General features: G+C 46.0%; 1 pseudogene; it reads left to right on the top strand.

The window, feature by feature from the left end:
- Nucleotides 1-156: 156 nt before the first annotated feature.
- LOC129323483 (acyl-CoA (8-3)-desaturase-like) overlaps nt 157-27,768 on the top strand; it is a 57,333-nt pseudogene continuing 29,721 nt past the window's right edge.

The following is a 27,768-nucleotide window of genomic DNA, read 5'->3' as shown; positions in this document are numbered from 1 at the left end:
GAGCAATAGAATGCTAAGAGCAGTTACGGTTACTGCAACAGGACTATATAAAGCTGTCTTCCACATACAGTAGAACAGAAAAGTATTGCTCCATTTTTCTGTTAGATAGAGTGGCAGCTGAGCGCTTAATTGGAAGACCCAGTTCTAGGTGATCAAATGCCTCCACAGTCGGGCAGCCTGCTAAGGTTGGAACCTTGTTCAAGTGTCTCACCGCTTTTCACCTGGGAAGAGATAGGACTCCACTCAGGTCAGAAGAACTCCAAGCAAGAGAAATGGCTGGTCATCAACAGGAAAGTCTATGATATCAGCCAGTTCCTTGAGCAGCATCCTGGGGGCCCTCGTGTCATCAACCACTATGCAGGACAAGATGCCATGGTAGGATTTTATTGTAGGGTCCAGAGAAGTTGGGAAGGAACAAAAATTTATTTCAGGCCATATACTTTGTAGTCATGATGACTCATGAGGCCCCAGGTTAAATCTTGGCATCTCCAATTATTTCCAAAATTCTCAGGTAACAGGGCTGGAAAAGACTTCTGCCTAAAAACCTGAAGGACCATAGACGGTATGAGCAAACAAGGTTAGATGACTCAGTAAAAAACAGCAGCATGTGGTCATGGAGCTGAAGAATAAGTGGAAGGAGCTAGACCAAGAGGTTCTGCTCTACATCCCTTCCCAATCACCACACATGTGCCCTGAAAACACTCCTCTCATCACGGGACCTTCATAAACAAAGGGATGTGAGGCTTTGGGGTAACTCTCCTGGCAGCTAAGGGAAGGGAGATCATCTTGTGTGAGATACTTCTGTTTATACAATCACAGGATCTGTCCCCTAGATGCCCACTTGGAGATTTACAATAGCCTAGCTTCCACTTAGGTGGTAAACCTGTGTTTGGACTAGAACACATCAGACTGCAGATAGGAACTCTCATGTCTGAATGATGTTCGGTACAAATCATCCCCAGCATTATGGCTACAACTCTTCTCTGACAAGGAGATTTTGTCTGACAAGGAGATTTTGAATTTGGAGAAGGCTTTAACCATGTGAGACCCACTTGCAGTCTGAACTGATATTAGCCAAGATATAGGTTTGCTGCTGTGAAAATCTAGGCTAATTTACCTGAGCTGCTTAAAGCACTTCTTAGCCTTCTTCCAGTGTTGGAATATGAGTGAAAAATGGAAAGGCAGTTCTAAATTTGGATGCATCACAGTTATGAACTGATTGATAACCAGGCAGGAAGGTTAATTTACAATAGCAACCTTTCTGTGGTTTACCTTTTTGTGCATGCATGCATTAGTGATTTTGGCCCTTGTCCTAAATCACCATGACATTCTGTTCCCTAATCATGAAGACATATAGAACAGCCTGTTCTTTGAGCAGTAAGATGGTAAAAATGGACAGTGCACCAGTGAATGTTCAAGGTTTCAAGCAGTCTAGCTGTGTGCAGAATTACACAGAAGGAAAGAGAGAGCACAGTGTGGTGGCTACTAAAGTATTAGACTTGGACTAGAAACACATGAGTTTGAATCTCTCCTTGTTTCACAAAGTACAGTAGGTGACCTTGGACAGTCACTTGCTCTCAGCCAGGATAGTTATGAGGATAAAATGGGTAGGGGGACTGGACTGTGACTTCATTTTGGATGAAGTGTGAAGTAAAAATTAGATTGATGTACATGTTTACTCAAAAGGAAAGCTATCACCTGAATTTTACCAGTACAATTCAAAGTGAATTTGCAAGTTTCAACAAAATAGTGGAGCAATTTCAAGAAAAAGCAGATGAAATTTCATTAAGATTAGTGTCAGTTTACAGGGAGGTTTTACACATTTCATAAAAGTTCAAGGGGAATTATATCCAGTTAGGATTTGTTAGGAGTTCAGCCTTCTATTTATATTTCACAACAGAACATCTTATATTTCCACAATATATTTAAAAGATATAAAAATGTTATAATCCTTGGGGCACCAGTTAACTGTGAGATTAATATAGTTCTTCCTGAGATTGAGAGTTTTCTGATAAAGTTATTTTGGCTTGGAATTTGTTTCAGCTGAGCACTTTTGGGAAAGAGCTTATATTTTAATAGATGTATGTCTTTTAATCTCCCTGTGTATTTTTAAAAAGAATTCATTACATTACAAATGAATGTGGCGGAGGAGGTTGTTGGTGAAATAAGGCTATACACAAAATGCATTTAAATGGATACGCTTTTCTATCTTCCCTATACATTTCATACCAAAAATAAAATACTTGTTATATTATTTTCATAAATGTTTTGTGCTAGCAACGTAGCAGCTAAAAGCAACAGGCATGCTGGATATTGCTGACTGACCTTGAAATTAATACACATAAAACAGGTTATGTTTTATATTTTGCCTGGATCAACTCATCATGCCACCGGCAGTGCAATCCTAAACAGAACTATACTCTTGTAAGCACATAGACTTCAACAAACTTAGAAGGATGCAACTCTGCTTAGACTGCACTGTTAGTGAAGAAATACCAAAGGCACAGAAGCAGAGAGAAAGAAAAAGGTAAACAAAGAGGGAAAATATCACCACACAATAAAAGATTAAGCATATGTTTTTGGAAGTCAGCCTCCTTGAACAAAGTAGGATTGACTTGCAAGTAGTAAACACTCAAAGGATTGACTGGTAGGAGTCTTATGAGAATGCTCTTTCTTTACAAATTCAGATCCATTTTTTTAAAAACATGATTTCCCTTTACTTTTTTTGACTGACTTCTCTATCCTACTTGACCGGAGGATCCTCAGCAAGGACTAGTCATTTTTAATTTTTGTTTTTGCTAACATTACTGTACACTGCACCTGTACACTGATGTCAGTATTTTTTTTCTGTGTTCCTGATGCTGGTTGACGATAAATAATAAATGGATGAATTTACCGTTAATTTTCAAGTGCATGTATTTCCTACATATTCTTATATGCTGCTAATGATTTCAGCAGCAGTGTTCACTAGACATCGGCACTAAACCCCAAACAAGCTGTTTGTTGTTCGTTGCCATCCACGAACAACGAACAGTAACGAACATGACCCTGTTCACAAACACGTTCGTTGTTCATTGTTCATGGTCCTTTAAAGATCCCTTTAAACTATCAGCTGGCAGGTGGCAGGGGGATTCCCCCCTGCCCCTTTCCTGCCACGTGCAAGGAGCAGGGCCCTTTAAACACCCCACAAACTGACCTTCCCAATGTCCAATACTCACCAAATTTGCAGGGGACATAGTCCTCACTGTCCTCCAAAGACCCCCCAAGTTTCAGAGAGATTGCACCCTGGGAAAGGCATGATGCATGGGTCTCCCCCTTTGTTGTCATTTTCTCTTCACAGTGGCAAAAACGGGACTCTCTGCTGGAAGTACTTTGAAGGGTTAAAGCCAGAAAGAAAGCCAGAAGGATTTCAGAGTTCAGGATTCGTTTTCATTTTCCCGGCCATGTCGGACGCTCCTCTCCGCAGGTCCAGGAGGAAGCGCCCGAGCAGCCTGACCGGGTGGTTGGCCCATGAGGGTTAACCCCCAGGACTCCCAGTGAGGGGGTCAGGGTCCGGAGCGCTGCGGGAAGAGCCCCCTGAAGTCGATGCAGGGGGTAAGTTGCCCGTTTGCTCCTACGGAGGCTGGCAGACTTGCGCAGCACATCGCATGCTGCTGGGCCATGGAGAACGGCAACAAGCAGATTTAAGGTGAAAACCTGGAAGTAAGCGAATCCCTTCTGTTATTCTAAGTGTATGCGAAGGATTGGTGGGAGTTGAAGCTAAGAAAGTTTGGATATCTTCCCCTTCATTGAGTTTTGGAACTTAGTTGGCGGACTTCCCCCCCTAAGATGGTGATGAAAAAGCAGAGCCCTGCTCTGGGCAAATCTGTTTCGGCTGCTTTGCAGGGGAAAGGAGAGTCTCTTGAAGAGGCGGTTAAGCGGTCGGTCGTTAAAGCTATGAAGCCCTTTGTTGATAAGCTAAATGAAATTGGTCAAGGGGTTGGTTCAGTTGAAAACGAGGTGAAAACCATTAAAGACGTAGCATCTGGGGCAGAGCAGTCTGCTCAGGAAAACGTAGTACTCATGAAAGCAACAAACAAAGAAGTAAAGCTTTTGGAGAATCAATTGATAGGGTTACAAGTGGATTGTGCTCAGACGGTATTGCGTCTTCAGAATGTGAAGGAGGAGGAGAGTGAAAACGTCAAGGATTTGGTGTCGGAACTTTTGGCGTCATTCGCAAAGGCAATTAAAGAAGAGTTAAAAAGTGATATTCTGGAAGTCCGCCGGACATCTTCAAAATATGCAACGAAGCATCAGCTGCCTCGTGAGATTATTATTGACTTTTCATCTAAGAAGACTCGGGACACCATCTTATATAATTCGTACAATGTGGACTTGGACTTTCTGGGTAACAAGGTTAAGATATTGAAGGACGTTCCATTTTTAGCTCGGAAAAGAAGATTCAAATATAAAAGGTTTGCAGCTCTTCTGAGGAAGCGTGAAATAAAATACAAATGGTTATTTCCGGAAGGCATCTGGTTCAGTTATAAAGACCAAGCCTACAAGATAACATCGGAAGCACAGCTGAGGGACTTTGTGTTTAATCATCAAGAGTTTCAGCAAGCAGAAGATTTAGGAACTGAAGAGGAGAATGGGAAGGAGGGAGTGAGCACAGCTACTGTAGCTGTTCAGAGAGAGCTGCCACCGAGACGCGGGGGGGGGGGGGGGAGAAGACCTGATCCTGACTGTAGTTCATACTTTATAAGATCTACCAATCTAATAGCATATTAGAAAGTTTAACTTTAAATAATTGTATTATGAAGGGAATGCAATACTTGTAGATGTAGTGTGTGTTTTTTATATGTTGTTTCTTCCCTTTCCCCCTGTTCCCTTTTTCCCTTCTTTGTAGTTTTTGTGGCTAGTAATTAAAAATAAAAATTTATATATATATTAAAAAAAAAGGAGTTCAGAGTTCAGTCCTTGCCTCCGGTTGCCAAGGGAATTGATTGCAGGTGTCAGACTGTCTGGCTTGACAAATGGCTTATGAAGGCAATGAGGCTTGCAACAACCACTTGTTCGTTTAGAATGGGGCCTCACGAATGGCTTGTTTGTCAACAGATGAATGGGCTATTCATGGGTTTTTTCTGTTTGTAATGTTGTTCATGCCCATGTCTAGTGTTCACTAAAACCGAAGGTATAAGTTACATGTTGATTTTGCAGAATATGATGCTTCATTGTTCATTTCAGTAGGCTCTGAGTATTTGCTCTGCGGAATAATTTTTGAAGTTGTTTTCAACCAATCAGGACAGTAAAGTAAAGCTTGTGATATAACATGATGAATCATAACAGAGTCCTGTTCCATTTAAAACAGGTTCTGAAAAATAGGTTATTTGTCCTGCTTAATATTTAGAGATTTCCCCCCCCCCCCTACAAATGATTATCTGAGCTAGTTTGGGAACTAAATGTGCATGTTTATGTACCACTCCTCAGTCATATCAGCACACCAGTGGTACCTTAAAAACTAGGGGGGGAATCACATCAGCTTTCATTAGTCAGAGCTCAGTTCATCAGAAATTTTGGATGTACATCCATAGGAGATACGTTTATACTTAAAAACAACAGAAACATAGGAGTGAAGAGGTGTTAGAGAATGAAGCCAGTAAGCAACAATAATAAATCAAAGAAAATGCAATCTATTCAGAGTGGGTAAGGAGGACCACTCCCAACAGTGGGTAGATGAGCACAGGAGGATAAACATAAAATCAGATCTAATCAAGAAAGGTGCAGTATGAACCAGGATAAACAGAACTAATTAATATTTGTAAAGGGTGGATCATAATGTCCTACAGAGAATGAGAAAATCCAAGTACTTATTCAAATCTAGGGGGTAGTGGTAAATAGTATTGCCTCAAGCAGGCCCCTGAGTCTTAATTCAGCAGCACTTTTACATTGGAATTTCCCTTTGAAGTTCTTTATGTGAGAGAGCAGAATGGTATTATTGACACATTATGGCATATATGACACTGAAAGATAAGAAAGTGAATAAGCTAGTACTGGTGTCATTAGGTCCTGGGATCATGTTGCTTGAGTGTATATGAGGACAAAGTTGGCATCTAGGTTTATTGTAGAGTTTGGTCTCTGGCTCCCCTGATGGTAGAAAAAAGAAGGGAGCAGTTTCATCTCCATCACTTTTGCCACTGCTGCATCCCACCTACCTGGCTTGTAATCTACACAGGTACCAAAGCTCCAGTAATAAACTTTGCCAAGTCTGAAAAGGACTGTAGGAGGGAGAGGAACATGGAAAAGACGTTATGATCCTTGCACCCACAAACTGCAGGGTCCAACCCAATAGCTCTCACTTCTGTAAAGAACTTGTGTGAAACTCAGATACTGTTCATGTTTGTCTGCTTCAGAGAGATGAAGCAACTTATGCAGTGCTTTAATATAATGCCGAACAGACTTCCAGGGTGGAGTAGTGAGGCACAGCAGTTGAGTTACGAGCTCTCTGCCATGAGCTCTCTGGTTCCTTGGGACTTGAGAATTTGGGCCCCCAAGTCTCCTCCACAGAGGGGGGGCCAGGCTGGAAAAAGGTGGGGGAGCTCAAGGGGACTGGCAACCCCTGGGAAGCTTCTCCCACCCATCCATAGCAAGGACTGAGGGAGTAGCCAATATGGCTACCAAGCTACAAAAGCCAAAGTCCAGTGAACTTCCGGTTTGGGATCATGGTGGTCTGAAGTGATTCAGGGACCTGGATCATCCGGGTTGCTGTTTTTGAGCTAGTGGGGTGCTTAGATCACCCACAGCCCCCCGATTTCAGGCAGAAGTCGGGCAAGGACACTCATTGGCCCTAAGAGGGTGTGATCTCAGCAGATGGGGGGTTTTGAATCAAGGATTCTCCATCTGCCTTGAGATCCCCTCACAGAGGGGCGGCTAATATCTCTGCAGCAACCTTTTGGAGTCATTAAATTGACATAGGATCGCCGTACCCAAGCTTCAGAAATGAATTTTAACCAGGATTGAACAAAAGAGACAGTGAGTACAACCCAAGAAGACTTAGAGAAGTAAAGATCACTATCTCCCCTAACGGGCTTGATTTTTGCTCAAAGACTGAAACGTTTTAAAGTAAAGAGACAAATTCCCAAAGCAAAGGACATTAAAAGTGGTGGGGAATGGAGAACTGTGAATTTAATGATTTAAAGAGCTTAAAAAGAGCAAAAGGAACTTTTTGTTTTGCATATTTGCGGTTTGGGAGATAACAACATGAGGGGAAGAGTGTGGGAAGCGGCTGAAATATCATGAGAGGTGGATTGCCTGTAACATAAACGAGTGGTGGCTAGAAGGGCAGGAAGTCGGTGGGAACAGAGGAAGAGAAACAATGAGGGACAGAAGACCCGAAGAGGAAGCAGAAGTTGGCCATCGTGAGTGTGGGAAAGGCAGATGACTTCATGTGAACTGTGTAACTGTGTAACAGAGAAAAGCATCTGACATTGAAAAAATGAAGTGAAATAGGCCATCTTGGAAAGGGGAAAAGTGGAAAGCAACCATAGACAGCACCATTGAGAAAAAACGCCCGACATTTTGACTACTGGAAAAAGATAAAGTTTTCCCTTCACATTTTTTTTATATTACTGGACAAGACTGATTTAATTAAAGTAAGAAATATAAAAAAGGAAAGACGGAGTTGAGGAAGAGAGCCGACTCGTGGGGTCCTAAGGCAAGTCCAATGACGGGGGGAAAAAGATAAAGCTTGGCAGGCAGCGATTGAAAATTTGGATAAAAAAATAACAGAAGGTAATAAGGAAACAAATTAAACCATACAAAAGATGCAAGAAATGGTTCAAGAACTGCAAAAGCAAGTGAAGGACTCTCAGTTGAATTTAGTGAAAGAGATTAAAGAGGCAATAAAATCAGAGGTTGCAGAATTGGCAAAGAGTATTGATGAAATAAGAACGGAACTCCAAGCTACACGGCAGAAGGTACAAGAGGTGGATGTGAAAACGGAAGGTTTAAGAGCAGAGGCAGCGGGAGTGAGTGATAGGGTTGTTGTAATGGAATGCAAAGCTGTGGAAAAACAACTTCGTTTTAGAGGCATTCCAGAAGTAATGGCTGGAACAACCTTGAAACAAGTTACTGAAATAATTGCATAATTTCTAAATAAAGAGCAGGAAGAAGTGGCTGCCAATTTAGATATTGCCTATAGAATTAATTCCAAGTATGCAGAGCAAAAAAATTTACCAAGGGATGTTATTGTCCAGTTAACTACCAAAAGAATGAAAGAGGAAATTCTCAGAAAGCATTTTGAATCTCCATTGGTACTTGATGGGAAACGTGTTTGAATTATGAAGGAGTTACCAAGATCAGTGCTGCAAGATTGAAAAAAATATAGGGATCTGACTCAAAAGTTGAAAACCATGAATATAAGATATAGATGGGAAATACCAGAAGGGCTGAGTTTTGAGTTTCAATCTGTGAGGCAAGTTATCAAATCTAGACATGCAATGGAAGTGTTTCTGCTAGAGTATGAAAAGGACTTACCAAAATCAACCCGATTGTAATTATGGAATACAAATTAATATCATGGAATGTAAACGGACTTAATCCACCCTCAAAGAGAAAAGCAATATTTCATTGCCTGGCTAAACAGAGATGTAATGTGATTTGTCTACAAGAAACCCATATACGAGAACAAGATGTAAAATATTTACAAAATAAAAAGTTAGGGAAACAATTTGTGGCAACAACTAAGAAAAAGAAGAGAGGGATTGTACTCTATATTAAAGAAGAATTGCAACCAAAATTGATTTTTAATGACAAAGATGGAAGATATGTGGCAGTGGAATTTGACTGTAACGCTAAAAAAGCCCCGATTGTGGGAATATACGCACCAAATGGTGCGAAAGAGCAATTTTTCAACGAAATTAAAGACAGACTTGGACAGATGACATACGATCAAGTGATTGTGACAGGGGATTTTAATGAGGTAGTAGATGTACAATTAGATTAAAAAAATGAATTTGATAAAAAATAAAGGAGGGAAATTGCCAAAATCTTTTTTTGAACTTGGAAGATATATGAAGATATATGAACTTTGGAAGATATATGGAGGACATATAATCCGAATGCCAAACAATATACTTTTTTTTCAGCAAGACATCAATCTTTTTCAAGAATTGATATGATTTGAGTATCTAAGGAGATTGCTGTGTGTACAAAAGAAACGGACATTTTGCCAAAAGTTAGTTCAGACCACAATCCTGTGTTTTGGAGATTTGGAATGAGGTAAAAAAAGGAGATGGAGAATAAATGAGGATCTTTTGAGCAGTCATGCTAATGTGGAGGTTCTTAAGAAAGAGACTAAAAACTTTATACAATATAATGTGGATCAAGGAGTGGCAATTCATAAAGTATGGGATGCATACAAAGCTGTGATTCAAGGAGTGCTTATGGACTTAAATGCCAGAGATAAGAAAAATAAAGAGTTGAAGTTGAAAGAAATTCAAGAAAAAATCAAGCTAAAAGATCAGCCGTTAAAGAAAAGACCGGGCAAAAAGAAGTTACAACAAAAAATTAAAATAATGCAGGAACAAATAAGAGCAATGGAGAATAAAGAAGTGGAATGGGAGTTAAAAAGGATGAAACAAAAAGCATTTGAAAGAGCCAATAAACCAGGGAAATATTTGGCTTGGCAACTGAAGAAGAAAACTTTAACTTTAACTTTAATTGAATTTTTATACCGCCCATCTCCCGAAGGACTCAGGGCGGTGTACAGCAAAAATAAAACATGCAAATATAAAACAATAAGAATATAAAATATAAACATATTAATAATGTAACTCAGAACAGGACAACTCAATTAAAACACATTTAGGCCGGCCCCGCTTGTTGGAATAATAACGTCTTAAGGGCACGGCGAAAGGTGTGTAGGTCAGCGGCCATACGTATCTCCGGGGGCAATTCATTCCAGAGGACAGGTGCCCTGACAGAGAAGGCTCTCCCCCTGGGGGTCACCAGCCGACATTGTTTGACCAACGGCACCCTGAGGAGGCCCTCTCTGTAGGAGCGTACCAGCCTGTGGGAGGCTATCGGTAGCAGGCGGTCTTGTAAATACCTAGGCCCTAAGCCATGGAACGCTCTAAAGATGGTAACCAGCACCTTGAAGCACACCCGGAAGACCATCGGAAGCCAGTGTAGCTCACGCAGGAGAGGTGTTACATGGGCATGCCGTGTCGCTCCCATAATCACCCGCGCAACCGCATTCTGCACTAATTGAAGGGAGAAGCAAACAATCAGTAAGATTGTGGAAGACGGGAATGAGTTGTTTGATCAAAATTCAATTGAGAGGGCATTTTTTAAATATTATGCAAAGCTATATCAGAAGAAATCAATTGATAAAGGTCAATAGAGGAGTATTTTCGAAAGCTGAGTTTACCAACGGTACCCGAGAAACTGAGAGAGAAATTAAATGCTGAAATAACAACATTGGAAATTTTGGAAGCGATACAAGATACAAAAGTGGGAAAGGCGCCAGGACCGGATGGGCTCACAGCTAAATTTTATAAAGTAATGGCAGAGGACTTGAAGCAGCTGATGCAGAAAGTGATGAATGCAATTTTGGAAGGCCATGATTTGCCGGAGACATGGAATGAAGCTAATATTACATTAATACCAAAGGAAGCACAAGATTTGACTAATGTGAAAAATTATAGACCAATATCCTTAACAAATAATGATTATAAGATTTTTGCAAAAATACTGGCTGAGAGGTTGAAGATCTGGCTGGTAGAGTTTGTAGGGGAGGAGCAGGCAGGTTTTTTACCAGATAGACAGATAAAAGACAATCTGAGGATGGTATTGAATGCGGTAGAATATTATGATAAAAACCCAGGAAAACAAGTCGTTTTTTTCTTTGTGGATGCTGAAAAAGAGTTTGACAATTTAAATTGGGATTTTATGTTTGCGATGATGGAAAAAGTGCAGATGGGCAAGATGTTCATTCCAGCAGTAAAGATGATATATAAAAACCAACCTGCAGCTATAGTTGTTAACTGGGACATAACGAAAAAATTGGAGATAAGAAAGGGAAAGAGACAAGGATGCCCACTCTCTCCATTGTTATTTGTAATGGTATTGGAAATTTTACTTAGACAAATACGTGAAGATGATGAGATTAAAGGTATGAAGATTAAAGGGTATACATATAAGGTAAGGGCCTTTGCAGATGATGTGATGGTGATAGTGGAAGATCCGCTCCAGAATATGCTAAGATTGCTGGGGAAGATAAAAGAATTTGGAGAGTTGGCAGGATTCTATATATATAGAAAGAAATCTAAACTGCTTTGTAAGAATATGTCTAAACAACAACAGCAAGAGTTAATGAAGATAATGGATTGTGAAGTGGTTCATAAAACAAGGTACCTAGGTATTGAGTTGACTGCAAAAATATTGATTTATTCAAGAATAATTATGAAAAGTTATGGCAGCAAATAGATAAAGACATGATGGTTTGGAATAGGTTAAATTTGTCATGGTTGGGTCGTATTGCCGCAATTAAGATGAATGTCCTACCAAGGATAATGTTTTTAATGCAGACAATTCCAATAGTGAAAAATGGCAAAGGAAAATCTTAACATTTGTGTGGGCAGGGAAAAAGCCTAGAGTCAAGATGAAGGTGTTATATGATGCAAAGGAGAGAGGTGGACTACAGCTACCAAATCTGAAATTATATTATGAAGCTATATGTTTGGTTTGGGTGAGGGATTGGATGCTGTTGGAAAACCATAAACTATTGACATTGGAAGGGTACAATAAAACCTTTGGATGGCATGCATATCTATGGTATGAAAAGACTAAGGCCGATATGATGTTTTTGCATCATTTTGTGAGGCGAAGTCTATTTGCTGTATGGGCTAAATATAAGAGATATTTGAATGAAAAAACACCAATGTGGATTGTACCAGCGGAGGTTGTCAATCCAAGGACTGAAAATGAAGGAGAGGAGTGGACGACATATCAGAATATTCTTAGAGTGGACCAGTATTTATATAGTATTAAAAATAATGAAGAATTGCCATTTTGATATGGTTGGTTTCAATACATGCAGATAAAAGATCTGTATGATTCTGATCGGAGGAAAGCAGGTTTTAGAGCAGAAAATTCAGAGCTGGAACAGTGTTTACTTCAAGGGGGGAAAATTGATATCTAAAGTGTATAAAATTTTGTTGAAATGGTTAACAGAAGATGAGATCGTTAAGGTTCAAATGGTAAAATGGGCAATAAATTGCAATAAGGATATATTGATGGAAGCTTGGGAGAAATTGTGGAAGGATACCATAAAGATATCAACATGTACCATGATAAGAGAAAATGTGTATAAAATGGTTTATAGATGGTATCTTACGCCAAAAAAATTAGCTAAGGGAAACAGATGTCAGATATATGTTGGAAATGTGGGAAACATGAAGGTTCTTTTTACCATATGTGGTGGACGTGCGAAAAAGCTAAACTGTCCCGGGGGGAAATAGTAGATGCTATGTCAGATATATTGCAGAAAAATGTTGTTAAAAACCCAGAATTGCTATTGTTATGTATGAACCTTGAAGAATTTGATAAAATGGACAGGATAATGGTGTTTTATATGACTACGGCGGTTAGGATACTATATGCACAGTTGTGGAAGCCAAAGGAGATACCAACGGTGGAAGATTGGATCTTGAAGACATTGAATTTGGCGGAAATGGACAAACTTACAAGGAAATTACGAGAAGAAGTTGTGGAAGAATATATAATAAGTTGGGAGAAATTTAAGAATTATATGGAGAAAAAGTGGGACATTAAAGGGAAGGTGTGGTCTTTGGATACTTTTTAAGGGGAGGATAGTGCTCTTTTACTTTAACTGAATATAGAGATAGAAATTTTAATATTATATTGGAAAAGAACAATATAGTTTGTGATAATATACCATGTTATAGTGATGTATTTTGTTATAATATATTTTGTTATAATACATTAGGTTATAATGTAAAACAGGATCTATAGGGTAGGATTATACGATACACCAGATTATGATATATTGTAGGACATTATAATAAACGCCTAATTTAACTTGTAAGAGGAAAAAATGAGACAATATATCTTAAAGTAATATTGAAAATAACAATAATTTTGAATGTTATAGACATGGTATAGTAGATATATATTATTTTGGACATGGAATATTATAGATTATACTATTATAGATTATGTTATTATAGAGAGTGTATATGTAATAGAATATATGATTTATTACTAGAATATACTAGATACTATATAGTATTAAATATATAGGGTCTAGGATGGTTAAGGATTATATACTAAAAGGTAGTAATGTAAATTAGATGAAGGGAATGGAAAACTGTCGGAAGTCAACATAAAAGGGGGGGAAGGGGGATATTATTATATGGGGGAGACAAAATAATGTGTTGTATGTGTGAATTGATATAATGACCCATCCAATAAAATTTTTTTTAAAAAAGCCGAAGTCCAGCAAGCAAAAATAAATTGAAGCGAAAACTGAGCAGATTCCTGATAAGACGAGGAAAGAAAACTGGGTGATGGAGCACTGAGGCCCTACTAGACTTCCCATTGAGTAAGAAAACCGTTTTATGACTTTACGAGGGCTGCCAGCTTGTCTGTAAAGCAGATGCCTGTGAAAGCTGGGAGGAGGGAGGAAGATATGGAAAATTGATTGCAAAGAGAACTCTCTCAGCAGTGCTGGAAAGCAATAAATTCTTTGAAACATATAAAGAAAAGTTCCGAAAAAAGACTTTGGTAATTTCCCCGTCCTTACTTTGCTTGTTGATGAACTTTTATCCAGTTGCAAATCTACCACTCCATTAAAGTCTCCAGCTAAGATTACCTGATCATAAGTCCATTGCTCCATTTGTTCTCGTAAATCTTTGAAAAATATCTCTTTAGAGCCATTTGGTGCATATAATCCAAGTATCATTTTTTTTTCATTACATAAAAATTCCACAGCCAGGTATCTTCCATTTTTATCAGACACTATTAATTTGGGTTGCAATTCTTCATTAATATATATAATAATTCCCCTCTTCTTTTGCTTGCTTGCCGAAACAAATTGCTTTCCTAACTTCTTATTAATTAAATATTTAACATCTTGATCTCTAACATGAGTTTCTTGCAAGCAAATCAAATTACTTCTTTGTTTGGATAGCCAACGTAACACAGCTTTTCATTTAGAGGGTGAATTGAGTCCGTTAACATTCCATGAAATTAATTTGTACTCCATAATTATAATCTAGTTGAGCTAGGAAAGTCTTTTCCATTCTCCATCAGAAAGACGTCCATTGCATATTTTGACTTACAGCGCAATCCTATGGCCGGCCCCAACGCCGACGCGGCTGCACTGGTGGTGTGGCGGCGCCGCCGGGCCGGATCCTGTGCCAGCAAAGTGTGGCCGCAGCGGCGCCCGCAGCGGCGCAGAGATGCAATTTTGGAGAACCAGAAAGTGTTGTGGGTGGGTGTGATCCACGGCCGCCGCCAGGCGCAGCCAAAGGGCGCTGTTCCTGACAAGTGTCAGGGGGAGGGGCCAGGAAAGGCGCAGCCTATGGGCAGCACGCGATCCCGGCCAGGCCCCAGAGCAGCAGGCAAACCGCGCCCATGCTGGCAGACTGCCTCGGCTCGTGTGTCGGGCGGGGCTCGCAGTCGGGAAGGAGAGGGGTGGGCGTAGTCTGAGAAGCCTTTCCCCCGTTTGCCCAATGTAGCACCAAGTCCCTGGCGGCCGCGTCCAGAGAGGTTGGCATGGGACTGGCAGGCGCCCTGCCATGAGGAATCCAGGGCAGCAGCCAGTCTCTGGCAGCAGGGGACAGCCCCCAAGTGGCGCCGAAGGGGAGGGCTGGCCTGAGGCCACCACCAAGAGGCAGACACAGCGGGCCTGCCCCCTCGTCCCCATCCCAAGGCAAAGAACACAGACACCCATTGCACAGAAATCAGCCTTTATTATTATATCATCCCACCTCCCCCAGCAGATGTGAGGAAGGGGAGGCGTGTAGGAGAGCCGTCTGTGCAGCAAAACACCCCACCCCACCCCCAAGGCGGCAGCGGCGGTCACCGGCGAGGCCGGCGGCCGGACCCCCTTGGCCGTCCACGGGCCCGGCCTCTCGCACGCAACTGGGCCCGAGGGAGGGGTGCCTCTGGGGCGGGTGGAGCTGCTGCAGCGGGTGGGGCCGGAGGGTCGAGGATGGTGACGAGCCGCCCGAGCAGGGCTTCGGCACGGACTTGAGAGGCACGGACCCCTTCCCCCACTTCCAGTACCGCAGCCATGAACTCCCGGCCGCGGTTGTTCGCCTCCTCCCATGCAGCGTGCACCTCTAGCCGCTCCCTCTTGATCGCCGCCCACATTGCGGCTAGTGTCGGGGGAAGCCGCTGGGCAGGGTGGGGGCCGCGAGCCCGTGCGCCTGGAAGGATCCCCTCCATGGGTCCCTCCCCCTCAGAGGCGGAGCCAGGTCCTTCCCGCACACGGCCCATGGCACCCGGGGGCGGGGGGGCTGGAGGGGATGGTGCTGCAGGCTGGGACAGCTCCTCGAGCGGCTCTGTCGATGAGGTGTCCTGAACCGGCGGAGTCCCAGGGCCACCTTCACCCTCCACCGACACAGGGAAGCCGAGCGACTGCAGGAGAGCCGCTCCGGCAGCAGAGGTCCTCCGGGAGGGTGGCAGCTCGCGCAGCTGGGCAATCACCTCCCCGCCTATCTCCAGACGCATGGTCCCTGCTGGAGCGAGACATGGGTGGGAAGAGGCCCCAGGGAGGGAAGAGCAGCGGCCCAACATGGGCTGCCACAGGCCACCGAGCCGGGCCAAGCACACCCATTCCAACTGCGGCCGCAGCCCCTCGTCTTGAGACCGGTCGGCGCCATGAGTGGCCTTGGATGTGTGGCCGAGGCCGGCGGCCGAGCCGGTCCCTGGCCCCACCAGCAGCAGGGCCACAGATACATACCGTGCTCTGGATCCATGCCCCCCGACGGGCCCGGTTGAGGCTCCTCGTCGCTGGCAGCAGGGGCTTGCTGTGGCGGTGGAAGGGCTGCCGGTTCCTGGGCCCCGCTCTCTGCCAGGGGGGGCACAGACTCCGCTGCCTCTGCCTCCGCCTGGCTTGGGTCTGGACCCTCAGGGGCCGTGCCTACTCACGGGAGAGGCCCTGTCACACATGTGCCACGATCCATACGTCCCCCCCCTCGCCTCCCTGAATCCACAAATACTAACCGGGCAGGACCTCAACGCCCAGGCCGCCCACCACCGCCTCCGGGATGACCGCTCGCATGACCGCCTCTGGGCCTGGGAGCCCCTCGTCAAGGGCCCGCTCATAAGGAACCCCCTGAGACATGAGGAGGTGCACTCGTTTGCGCGCGGGCCCGAAAGAATCATTCCAGCGCTTCATTGCCGAGTGAGCAGTGCGGGGCGCGTTGCCCACAGCCGAGACCCTGTCAGCTGCCATCTGCCAGAATGCCCGTCGTCGAGACCGGGACGAGGCGCCCCTGTGCGTGCTCAGGGCGACCTCCGCATTCTCCACCACGAGCCCAAAAAGCAGCACTCTCTCGGCCTCTGTCCAGTTTGCCTGGCGCTGGCTTCCGCCGCCACTAGTGCTCTCAGCAGACATGGGGGTAGTGCCCGCTGGAATGTCCAGTCCCCGAGATAAGTGGTGGGAACCAGCCACCTAGTCATGTGCTCACCCATCCCCTCGGCAAGATGGAGGAGGGCACAGGGGGTGCAGGACCGGGAAGGGTGGCTGGGACGGCCCATGCAGCGGACAGAGGACCTGCTCCTGAGCACCACTTGCAACGGGCCGCTGAGACCGGTAGGCCTGCTGCTGTGCGTGGGGGGGGGGGGTTCAGGGTGCTGGAACTCAACCTGCGTTCCTTCCAGGCAGGACCTTGATCATCCCCGCCTGGTGCCCGCCACTGCCGCCGCGGCTCCCAGCCATCCAGACCAGCCACCTCCTGCCAGCCGTGTTTGTCCGAGCGGCCCTCAGGCGGCGCCGCCTCAGACGCCGCCGCCGGTTCCAGGCCAGGGTGCCATCCCTGCTCCTGGGCGACATGACTTGCCTGGACCGCTTCCGCCTGGACAGGGCAGCCATACAGGCTCTGTGCGAGGAGCTCACGCCCGCCCTTCAGGGGCAAGCTGCGGCTCCCCGGGGCATCCCCGTCCTCCAGAGGGTCCTGCTGTCCCTCCGCTACCTTGCGACCGGCTCCTTCCAGGGAGTCATGGCTGAGGCCTTGGAGGTCTCCCAGTCATCCGCCAGCCGCTGCCTGCATGCCTTCCTGGACGCCCTAGTTGGTCGGATCCGTGAGCACATCCACTTTCCCACCTCGGAGGCAGAGTTGGCACCCATCCGGGCTGGCTTCTCCTCCTTTGCAGGCTTCCCCAATGTGATTGGAGCAGTCGACTGCATGCATGTGGCCATATGCGCTCCCAGAGAGGAGCCGCAGGTCTACAGGAATCGGCACCGGTTCTACAGTATCAACGTCCAGGCAGCCTGTGACCACCAGGGGATCTTCACGGACCTCGTTGCCAAGTTCCCGGGAAGCGTCCACGACGCACAGATCTTCACCACCTCCGGCCTGAACAGGCTCCTGTCATCATGGCCTGAGGGGAGAGGCTGGCTCCTAGGTCAGGAGTTGGTGGGGGAGCTGTGAGGGGACGGGGATGGGAAGGGAGATCCTAACTCCGCCTCCCCTTGCAGGTGACCGTGGCTATCCATTGCTGCCTTACCTCCTGACGCCATACCCTGCGGATGAGCCCGCCGACAGAGCCAACTACAACCAGGCCCACCGGTGCACGAGGATGGTGATCGAACGTGCTTTCGGTCAGCTGAAAATGCGCTTCAGATGCCTCCATCACACGGGCGGCCGCCTGGCCATGCAGCCGTTCACCGTCGCCAAGCTCGTGGCTGCCTGTGTCATGCTGCACAATATTGCCGTGCGCCAGCAGCTCCCCTTGCCAGCCACAGAGGGCCCAGGCGAGGACCCCTGGCTGCCGCCCGCCGGTCGCCTTTCTCCTGACGCCCCTGCAGAGCCCCAGGAGCATGACCGAGCTGTGCGAGACAGGGTCGCGGAGCACCTGTGGCATGCTGCGCGCTGAGGGCCATGCCTGGCCATGGGGGGCTCGGCCGGCCAAACACTCGCCCTTTACGCCCCTATGGTGTCCCAGGTGGCCCCGCCGAGTCCCCGCTCCCTCAACCCCTGCATGTAGAGAGCATGGGAAAGCCGCCCCGGCCAGCAGCCACCGCCCCCCATGGACGGGCTGCACGGGAAAAGCGGTTAACGAACTTGGCTTTATTCCCAATCGATTCCAGGGCCGCATCAGGCGCCCAGAGAGCAGCTTGCCAACCCAGAACCCCAGCCTCAGCAGCCAAGAGGGTGAGGGCTAGGTAGCGCGTCGGAGCAGGGGGAGGCCAGCGGCCCCGCCACGGCATCCCCGTTACAGAGCAGGGGCCCGGCTGGGGTCCAAGATGCCTGTGCCTGGGATGGCATATCGGCAGCTGCCCGGCCGTCTCCGGGGACGGGCTCCAGCTTCGGCCGCTTCCTGCCAGGCGCCTCCACTGGGTCACCCTGTGGGTCTTCAGCGGGTGGCGGGTAGCGGGGTGGAGACCAGGTGGTGAAGCCCCTCCCAAGTTCCTCCTCATCTGGCGAGGGGCTCCGGGCGGGCGCCACTGTGGGGGCAAGAGGTGGGGGATGGGAGCGTCAGGGCCCCTGTGGGCTCTGGGGTTGTTGTCGCGGCCGCAGGCCGCCCCACCCCACATGCCCGTGCCCCTCCTGTTGGCGAGACTCACATGGTGCCGCTGCCCGCGCCTGCTGGAATGCCCCGTGAACCCGGTCCATGGCAGCCATCCACCTGTCATTGATGGTCCCTGCAGAGGGGGGAGAGAGGGAGGGGGGGCACCCGTTGGTGGCAGCCCGGCATCTGCTGCAAGCACCTGCAACCTGCGCCTCGACGGAAGTGGCTGGGACGCCTCCGGGCCCTTATGGCCTGCCCTCTGTGGCAGCGGAGGAGGCTCCCTGGATGGCGCCGAGGACCCTGACTTACTGCGCGCAGGGCCCGCAGCCACCTCCTCTTCCAGGAGGTCATGCTCCACCTCTCACAGCGCCGTGTCTAGCCACGCTCGTATGAGGTGGGCCTCCTTCGCACGGCCAGGGAAGAGCTCCTCCAGGTAAACTGGCCGCGCAGTCATCGCACCCTCATCTGCCAGGAGGTCATTCCCAGCTGCCTTGGCAATGAGCTGGGCCCCGAGCCTGGCCGCCCACTGCTCCCGCCACCCGTCGCCCTCCATGCAGCCGGGACCGCTGTGGGTATAGTGTTTCTGTGCTGCCCACCGAACTACACCGCCCGCCGGCATGACCTTGGAGGGTCTGAGATGTAACAATTCCCTATCTTCTGTCTGGCAGCTGCATAGTTCATGGATAGGTTCAGCACAGCCCCCCCCGTCTCAGACCTGTGGGTTGGAGGGGAGGGGGCCGTGGTGGTTGGCTTCCTATGGCCCCAGGGCCCTCTTCCCTTGCGGGGATGCTGTGCTGCTCAAGTGCATCCTTGCGGGACGTGAACCCTTGGGCCTGGCTGTACGTTGCGCCGTGGGACTGGGAATAAAGCTCATCTACACATGGACCCGTGTCTGCCTGCGATACTTTGGTGAACTGCCAGCCATATCCTGCCCTGGCACCATGAGCGCATGACCAGGCCCGCGGTGACAGCGCATCCCTTCCAAGGGGGGGGGGGCTTAGGATGCACAAGGACTGGCCAGGGGCCGCTCTGGCATGTCTTCCATATTGCCCTAACGCACCTGCCCTGCCTGGCATGCCGCCCTGAGCTGGGGCAGTCACGCAACCTGCCATCGGGGGGCCCTCCCGGGCCTGGGGTGGCCACCCAGCCTGCATGGCCCGGCCGGGGAAGGGGCACGCTGTGGCAGCCAGCCGGGAGGCCTCGGGCTCCCGCATTTTAGCCACTTTGCGCAGCTGATGCGCTCTTCCACTGCCCCTGTGGGCGGGGCCAGCGGCCTTCCCTGCAGGATTGGCGGGGCTGGCAGCCTCGGAGTGGTTCCCCCCCCGGCAGGGCAACGCGAGTGGCCACAATTGCTGAACGCAGGAGACGGCGCCGAGCCAGGGCGGAGCCACGCGCAGCCTCGGACACATCCCACCCCTCCCAACAACCATGGCCTGTTGGCGTGGGAGGCTGGCAACTGCTCCACGGGATTGGATGCGAGGCAGGACGCCCTGGGGTGGAAGGTGTTGGAATGACCAATGGGGCTGCTGCAGACGCCCGAGGGGCTGGACCCACTCTGGGAGGCGGCCGCTCATGGGACTGTGTTGCTGGGGCTGCGGCTGCGATGGGGGCGACCCTCCCCAGGCGCGCGAGACCTCCTGCTCGGGATATGGCATCCGCCTGCCACCACCCTGGATTTTCCATTGGTGGGGGCTAGGGTTCCCGCGAGTGGACCGTTTCCCCTGCCATCTCCCGCCCCCTTGCAGCGGCAGCTCGCACCACCCTCTCCCTTGCTTATCGGGTGCCAGCTACTCTCCCCACCGGGGATTGATCCCCCTCCCCGCTCACATGCCCCGCCCCAACCCTCTACCTGGCCATAGATGCAGGGGGGTTAGCCGTGTTAGCCTGTGGTAGCGAATTCAAAAAGGGTCCCATAGCACCTTTAAAACTATCCAATTTTATTGTGGCATAGGCTTCTGAGAATCAAGTTCTCTTCGGCAGATGGGTGGTACAGACACTGGTCAAATACAGAGGAGGAGGGGGGGAGGAGGAGGGGGGAGGGGGCGGGGAGGCAAGACGGGGTGTGTCGGATACATTTGTGGCAATGTGCAGGTGGGGAGATGTGACGGGAGTGTTGGGGGAGGGGTGGAGGACGAAGTCAGACTCGCAGACACAGAAAACAGTTGTTGTACATCTCGTTTTATTGCACTGGAAAGAGCGGGCTTGCGTTTAGGCTGGCGAGGGAGCCGGAGCATTCCACACAGCCCTCCTTCCCGCTTGGAGGGGCGGGGCTGGGATGCAGGCTGCGGCGCGACGGTGCTTCCTGGGCTGCAGCCAACCGTCCGTCAGAGATGTTTGGGGAGGGCGAGGCGCGGGGGAGCAGCCATGCCCTGGACGTGCCTGTGGGGGAAAAAGACACGTGTGGGCTTTGCCTCGTTCCACTGGCAAGGCAAGCCCCACACTCCGCCATCCGGGGGGGGGTTGCACATGGTCGAGGGCAGCAGCTGATGCATGACGGTCTGGTGAGGATGCACTCGGCCTTGGCAAGCCTTTACCTTTAAGGGAGAGAATGAGCTGGTCACAACAAACACCTGGCCACATGTGGTTTTCGAGGCGCCTGCCTCTGAGGCAGCCAGGGGCGGCCATGGTTGCCCCCCACCCCTGCTGGGCCTCACCCAAAGCGGCAAGTGAGCGGGTGGGTTCAGGTGAATGGGCGGTTTGCACTAATCTGCGGAATGCCCCCCCACCTCCTCCTTACCTGTCAGCGCTCCGTCGGTCATCACCAGGTGGGAGCGCCAGAGTCAGGGCACCTGCAAGGAAACGGGAGAGCATGCGGTTAATTTGCAAAGTGTCATTCCCTTCTGCCACGGAAGGGTTAGTTTGTTTGTGCTTAGTTAGAAGCAACTAGCATGCATCAGTTAGCTGTGGAGTCATTCTTTCTATCACGGTAGAAAGAGAGTTAGGCAGACATTTGCACCTCTTCCCCTTTATGCGAAGTTCCCCCAGTTTTTCGCAAAGTCCCCCGAGTGCATTCTGCGCCTGCCAATGTGAATGCCCTCATCCCGTTTCGGTTTTCAAAGGGGCAATGCCACTCAGCAGACGGGCAGAGCCTCCGGCCGAGTGCTCACTTACCTGGGGGTTTGGGCGGCGCTGGCCGGATGTTTTGTAGGGCGCGGTCGCAGGTGTTTGGGTGCAGAGAGGGGGGCTCGTCCACACCGGGCGCGCACGCTGATTGGTCCCCAGGATAGTTCTCATCCTATGCTCCTTCGGGCCATAGGGGCGGGGCGAGGCGCTCAGAGAGGGGGCTGATTTTTCGCCGTTCCATGGACGCCTATGGGCTACGCCTTCTTTTTCCGTGGCGTAGCTTTTTTGCGCCGCTGTGGGCGTTCCCGCTTCTGGAGGAGCTTAGGGAGCGGACTAACTCCGACCCCGCCTTGCTCCCCGCCCCCCCTGCATCGGCGTAGGGCTCTACGCCACTTCTGCGCCGCCGCCCGGGCGCCTGTGGCTTGCACCGGTGCTGGCCCACCGGCGGGCCAGCGCCGCGTCCCAGCGCGGGCGGAAGGCCACTTACGCGGGCGTACGGGCTAGATGCGCCCTCGCAAGCCTTAGTTCGGTTCCTGTTCACTTTCCGTGCCCTTCTTAGGATTGGGCTGCCCATCACTTGTCTCCCTGATTGAAATTCAAAAGTCACTCCTTCCGGCAGCTCCCATCTGTATCTAATTTCAGCTGCCTTCAATTTTTGTATCAAATCTCTATATTTTTTCCGATCCTGGAGTACTTTTCGTGGTATTTCTTTCATAATTCGAACCCGTGTCCCAGCTATTTCCAGTGGAGTTTCGAAATACCTCCTAATAATTTCCTCCTTCATTCTCCTTGTAGTCAATTGGACAATAATATCTCTTGGTAAATTCTTTTGTTCTGCATATTTTGAATTGACTCTGTACACGATATCTAGATGTGTCATCATTTCCTCCTCTGTATTGTCGAAGGCTTTCATGGCCGGAGAACGATGGTTGTTGTGGGTTTTCCGAGTTGTATTGCCGTGGTCTTGGCATTGTAGTTCCTGACGTTTCGCCAGCAGCTGTGGCTGGCATCTTCAGAGGTGTAGCACCAAAAGACAGAGATCTCTCAGTGACACAGTGACACTGAGAGATCTCTGTCTTTTGGTGCTACACCTCTGAAGATGCCAGCCACAGCTGCTGGCGAAACGTCAGGAACTACAATGCCAAGACCACGGCAATACAACCTGGAAAACCCACAACAACCATTTCCTCCTCTGTTTGTCCCAAAAATTTTGCCAATATTTCAGCCACTTGTTTCAGAGCAGATCCATCCATTTTTTCCGGGACCGCCCTCATACGATTTTGTCTATCCATTGCTTTGCATTCCATCATCACAATTCTTTCATCCATACCCATAGTCTCTGTCTGTATACCCTCCGTTTTTTTCTCCCCATCCTGCACCATCTGTTGTGTTTCTTGCACCTTTTGTTGGGTATTCTGTAAATCTGTTTTTATTGCCTCCATCTCTTTTTTAACCTCTGTTATTTCCGACTTAATCACTTATTTTATTTCCGTCATTAAATTTTGCTGTAGTTGTTGTACCATTTCCCGAATCTCTTTATTTCCCTCCGTTATTTTCTTGTCCAAATTCTCAATGGCAACCTGCCAATCCTTTTCTTTTTTGGAGGCCATCAGACTTGCCTTGGGTCCCCATGAATCCGCTTTCTTTCTTAGCTCCATCTTCTTTTTAATTCAAGTCTCTGTTTTTATATATCAATATATTAAATTTAGAAGATATTTGGAGAAAATATAATCCTACAGTGAAGCAATATACTTTTTTTCAACTAGCCATCAATCTTTTTCCAGAATAGATATGATCTGGGCGTCTAAGGAACTGGTAGTATTTACAAAAGAGACTGATATTTTACTGAAAATTAGCTCGGATCATAATCCTGTGATGTGGAGATTCGGAAGGAGAAATAAGAAACGGAGATGGAGAATTAATGAGGATCTTTTGGGTGACCCAGAATGTGTGGAGGTGCTTAAAAAAGAAATGAAATTTTTTATTCAGTATAATGTGGATAAAGGTGTGTCAACACATAAGGTCTGGGATACATATAAAGCAGTAATTAGAGGTGTGTTAATGGATCTAAATGGTAGAGACAAAAAGAAAAAAGAAATGAGGTTAAAAGAGATTCAGGAAAAAATTATCCAAGTTGAACAGCAACTGAAAAAGAGGCCAGGTAAAAAGAAATTGTTGTATGAAATAAAGTTATTGCAAGAACAAATTAGGGTTATGGAAAATAAGGAAGTACAGTGGGAATTGAAGAAAATGAAGCAAAAATCATTTGAAGGAGCTAACAAACCAGGGAGATATTTGGCGTGGCAATTGAAGAAAAAGAGAGAGAAAAGAACAATAAGTAAAATAATAGAAGAGGGGAAGGAATTATATGATCAAGGACTGATTGAGAGAGCATTCTATAAATACTATGCAAGACTATACCAAAAAAACCCAGTGAAATATGATAAGATATGAGACTATTTTGACGTGATTGATTTACCTAAGGTGCCGGAGAAGTTGAAAGGGAAGCTTGGTGCTGAAATAACAACAATGGAAGTGGGGCAAGCAATACAAGCTACTACAGTGGGTAAAGCTCCGGGACCAGATGGAATTACAGCAAAATTTTATAAAGTGATGATAGAGGATTTAAAACATTTGATGCAAAAATTGATGAATGAGATATTGGAGGGGGCAGAGATGCCAGATACATGGAATGAGGCTAATATTACATTGATACCGAAGGAGACATTAGACTTAAGCAATGTAAAGAATTATAGACCAATATCTCTAACTAACAATGACTATAAAATATTTGCTAAGATATTAGCGGAAAGATTTAAAGCGTAGTTAGTGGAATTTATAGAAGAAGATCAAGCTGGCTTTTTACCGGAAAGGCAAATAAAAAATAATTTACGAGTATTGCTGAATGCCATTGAGTATTATGATAAAAATCCAGGGAAGCAGGTTGGCTTTTTCTTTGTGGATGCGGAGAAAGCATTTGACAATTTGAACTGGGATTTTATGTGTGCAACAATGGAGAAGATGCAGTTGGGAGAGAAATTTATACAAGCAATAAAGGCAATATACAAAAACCAATCTGCAAATATAATTGTTAATTCGGATGTAACAAAAAAGTTAGAAATCAAAAAAGGAACAAGACAAGGATGTCTGCTTTCCCCACTTTTGTTTGTAATGGTATTGGAGATTCTACTTAGGCAAATAAGAGAAGATAATTTAATAAGAGGACTGAGAATAAAAGGATTTGAATATAAAGTGAGAGCTTTTGCTGATGACATAATGGTGATAGTGGAGGATCCAATAGAGTGTATGCCTAAATTGATGAAGAAAATTAAAGACTTTGGAGATTTAGTGGGATTTGTAATAAATAAGATGAAGTCCAAAATACTGTGCAAAAATATGACCAAACAACAACAAAAGGAGTTGATGGATAAGGTGGAATGTGAAGTAGTGAACAAAGTTAAATACTTGGGAGTGGAAGTGACAGTGAAAAATATTGACTTATATAAGAATAACTATGACAAGTTATGGCAACAAATAGATAAAGATATGATTAGATGGAATAAAATGAACTTGTCATGGTTAGGTCGTATTGCAGTAATTAAGATGAATGTTCTTCCAAGAATGATGTTTCTACTACAGACAATACCTATTGTTAAAGACAGTAAACAATTTGAGAAGTGGCAGAGAACGATGTTAAATTTTGTTTGGGCTGGAAAGAAACCCAGAGTTAAAATGAAAGTACTCTATGATGCAAAAGAAAGAGGAGGATTACAATGACCAAATTTTAAATTATACCATGAAGCGGTATGTCTGGACTGGCTAAAGGAATGGATGATATTGAAGAACTTGAAGTTGTTAGCACTGGAAGGATATAATAAATTATTTGGATGGCATGCATATCTATGGTATGACAAAGTAAAAGCAGACTCTATGTTTTTACATCATTATGTAAGAAGAAGTTTGTTTGCCGTATGGACTAAATACAAGAAATATATGGAAGAGACTATACCAATGTGGATTATCCCTGCGGAAGTAGTAAATCCAAGAACAGAATATGCAGGGGAAGACTGGTTGACATATAAAGAAATTCTTGAGATAAATCAGAATAATTATATGCTTAAAGGTAATGATGAATTGCCATTCCAATATGGATGGTTTCAATATATGCAGATAAAAGATTTGTATGAGAAAGATAAGAGGAAAAATGGCTGGGATAAAATAGATTCCTTTTCCCTATATTGATATATAATAAGAATCATTTATTTTTCTGCTTATACTCTAAACTTTTTTATTCTTTGCCTTCCACTCCTGGAATGATTAAGGGGTTAATAATTTTGGTTAAAATGTAAGGGATAGCAAATGTGATCTATATAATATATATAAAGGAAAAAATTATTAGAAATGAATTAATAAATAGTGTAAGTGAATAAGAAAGCATAGAATGTAAATAATGATTGCAGAGACTAAAAGGGAAAAGGGATAGAAGGGGCGTCAATTGGCTATGTAATGTCTTGGTGTATTTATGGATTGATAGATATATGTCCTGTACATGTCCCGTCATTAACTTGCTAGATCTCCTTAGGTAAGACATACTTAAAATATAGGAATGATATACCTTACAGAGTTATTTTATTATAAGAATTTCAGCAAAATAATGTCTTTGAAGAGCTCTGTGGAATCAAACTAAAGGTCCAGCAAGTCCAGCATCCTGTTTCACATAGTGGGTGACTAGATGTCTCTGGGAAGCGCACAATCAAGGCATGAAGGCAGGAGTTTTTCACTGCAATTGCCTCCCCCACAACCCCAGCAAGTGGTGTTCGGAGACTAACTGACTAATATGAAGGTTACATTTAGCCATCATGGTTAGTAGTTGATTGTCCTTGAATATACCTTTTTTTAAAAGTCATGTAATATATGGCTATTATTAATAATAATAATACACTTTTATGCAGTGCCTTTGAAAGTGCCCAAATGCACTGTACATCTTAGTAACTGTGTTCATGCAAAATCTTGCCTCCTGAATTTCTAACATGATTAGATCCATTAAAAAATATTTTCTGTTTTTAAAAATCAAAGCCACAAATCATCAAATCATTTTTCCTTGTTTCACACAGGAAGTCAATAAGGAGATTCCAGTTAGCCAAAAGAAATAGACAATGTTTTATCTCTGATCAAAGCTGTATGTTTAGCCATCTCCACTAACTCCATCATTTTCATAATCCAGTCTTCAGTTGAAGGCAATTCTATGCTTTTCCATTTTTGCGCATACAAAATCCTAGCTGCTGTGGTCATATATAGAAATAAAACCCTGTGCTGATTTTTCCAACTGTTTGTCTATTAATCCCAACAAAAAAGTTTCTGGCTTAAACTGTATAGTAGTCTTTAAGATTTTTTGTATTATCATATGGATTTGAATCCAAAATTTTCTAACCTTACAGCAAGTCCACCAGAGAAGATAAAATGTTCCTTCTCATTTCTCACATTTCCAACATTTATTTGACATACCTTTACTCATTTTAGCTAATTTGTCAGGGGACATATACCACCAATACATCATTTTATAAAAAAATTCTTCAAGTCTAACACTCAAAGTAAATTTAAGCCCCTGTATCCACATATTTTCCCACTGGACATCTTAGTAATTGTGTTCATGCCAAATCTTGCCTCTTGAAGTTCTAACATGATTAGGTCCATTAAAAAGTATTTTCTGTTTTTATTTTAATAATCCTGAAACATCTTTTAAAAACATTCTAAAAACCCTTCTGCTTTTTCTGCTTTTTCTGCTTTTTCTACTTTAGAAGGAAGAAACAGAAAGATCTGGGAGGGAATGCATTTTCACGGGGGAGGAAGAGTGATGGGAAAGAAACAAATTAGAGTTTGTGCTGATATAGGAGAATTTGAAAGTTTCTTTCAAGAGTTTGGGGTTTTTTAAGGGAGAAAGTAGTCACTGATATAGTTTTA

This window comes from Eublepharis macularius, chromosome 2 (genome assembly GCF_028583425.1).
Source record: "Eublepharis macularius isolate TG4126 chromosome 2, MPM_Emac_v1.0, whole genome shotgun sequence".
Lineage (NCBI taxonomy): Eukaryota > Metazoa > Chordata > Lepidosauria > Squamata > Eublepharidae > Eublepharis > Eublepharis macularius.
Note: the sequence above shows the minus strand (reverse complement) of the source record. Positions and strands in the feature narration are given on the sequence as shown.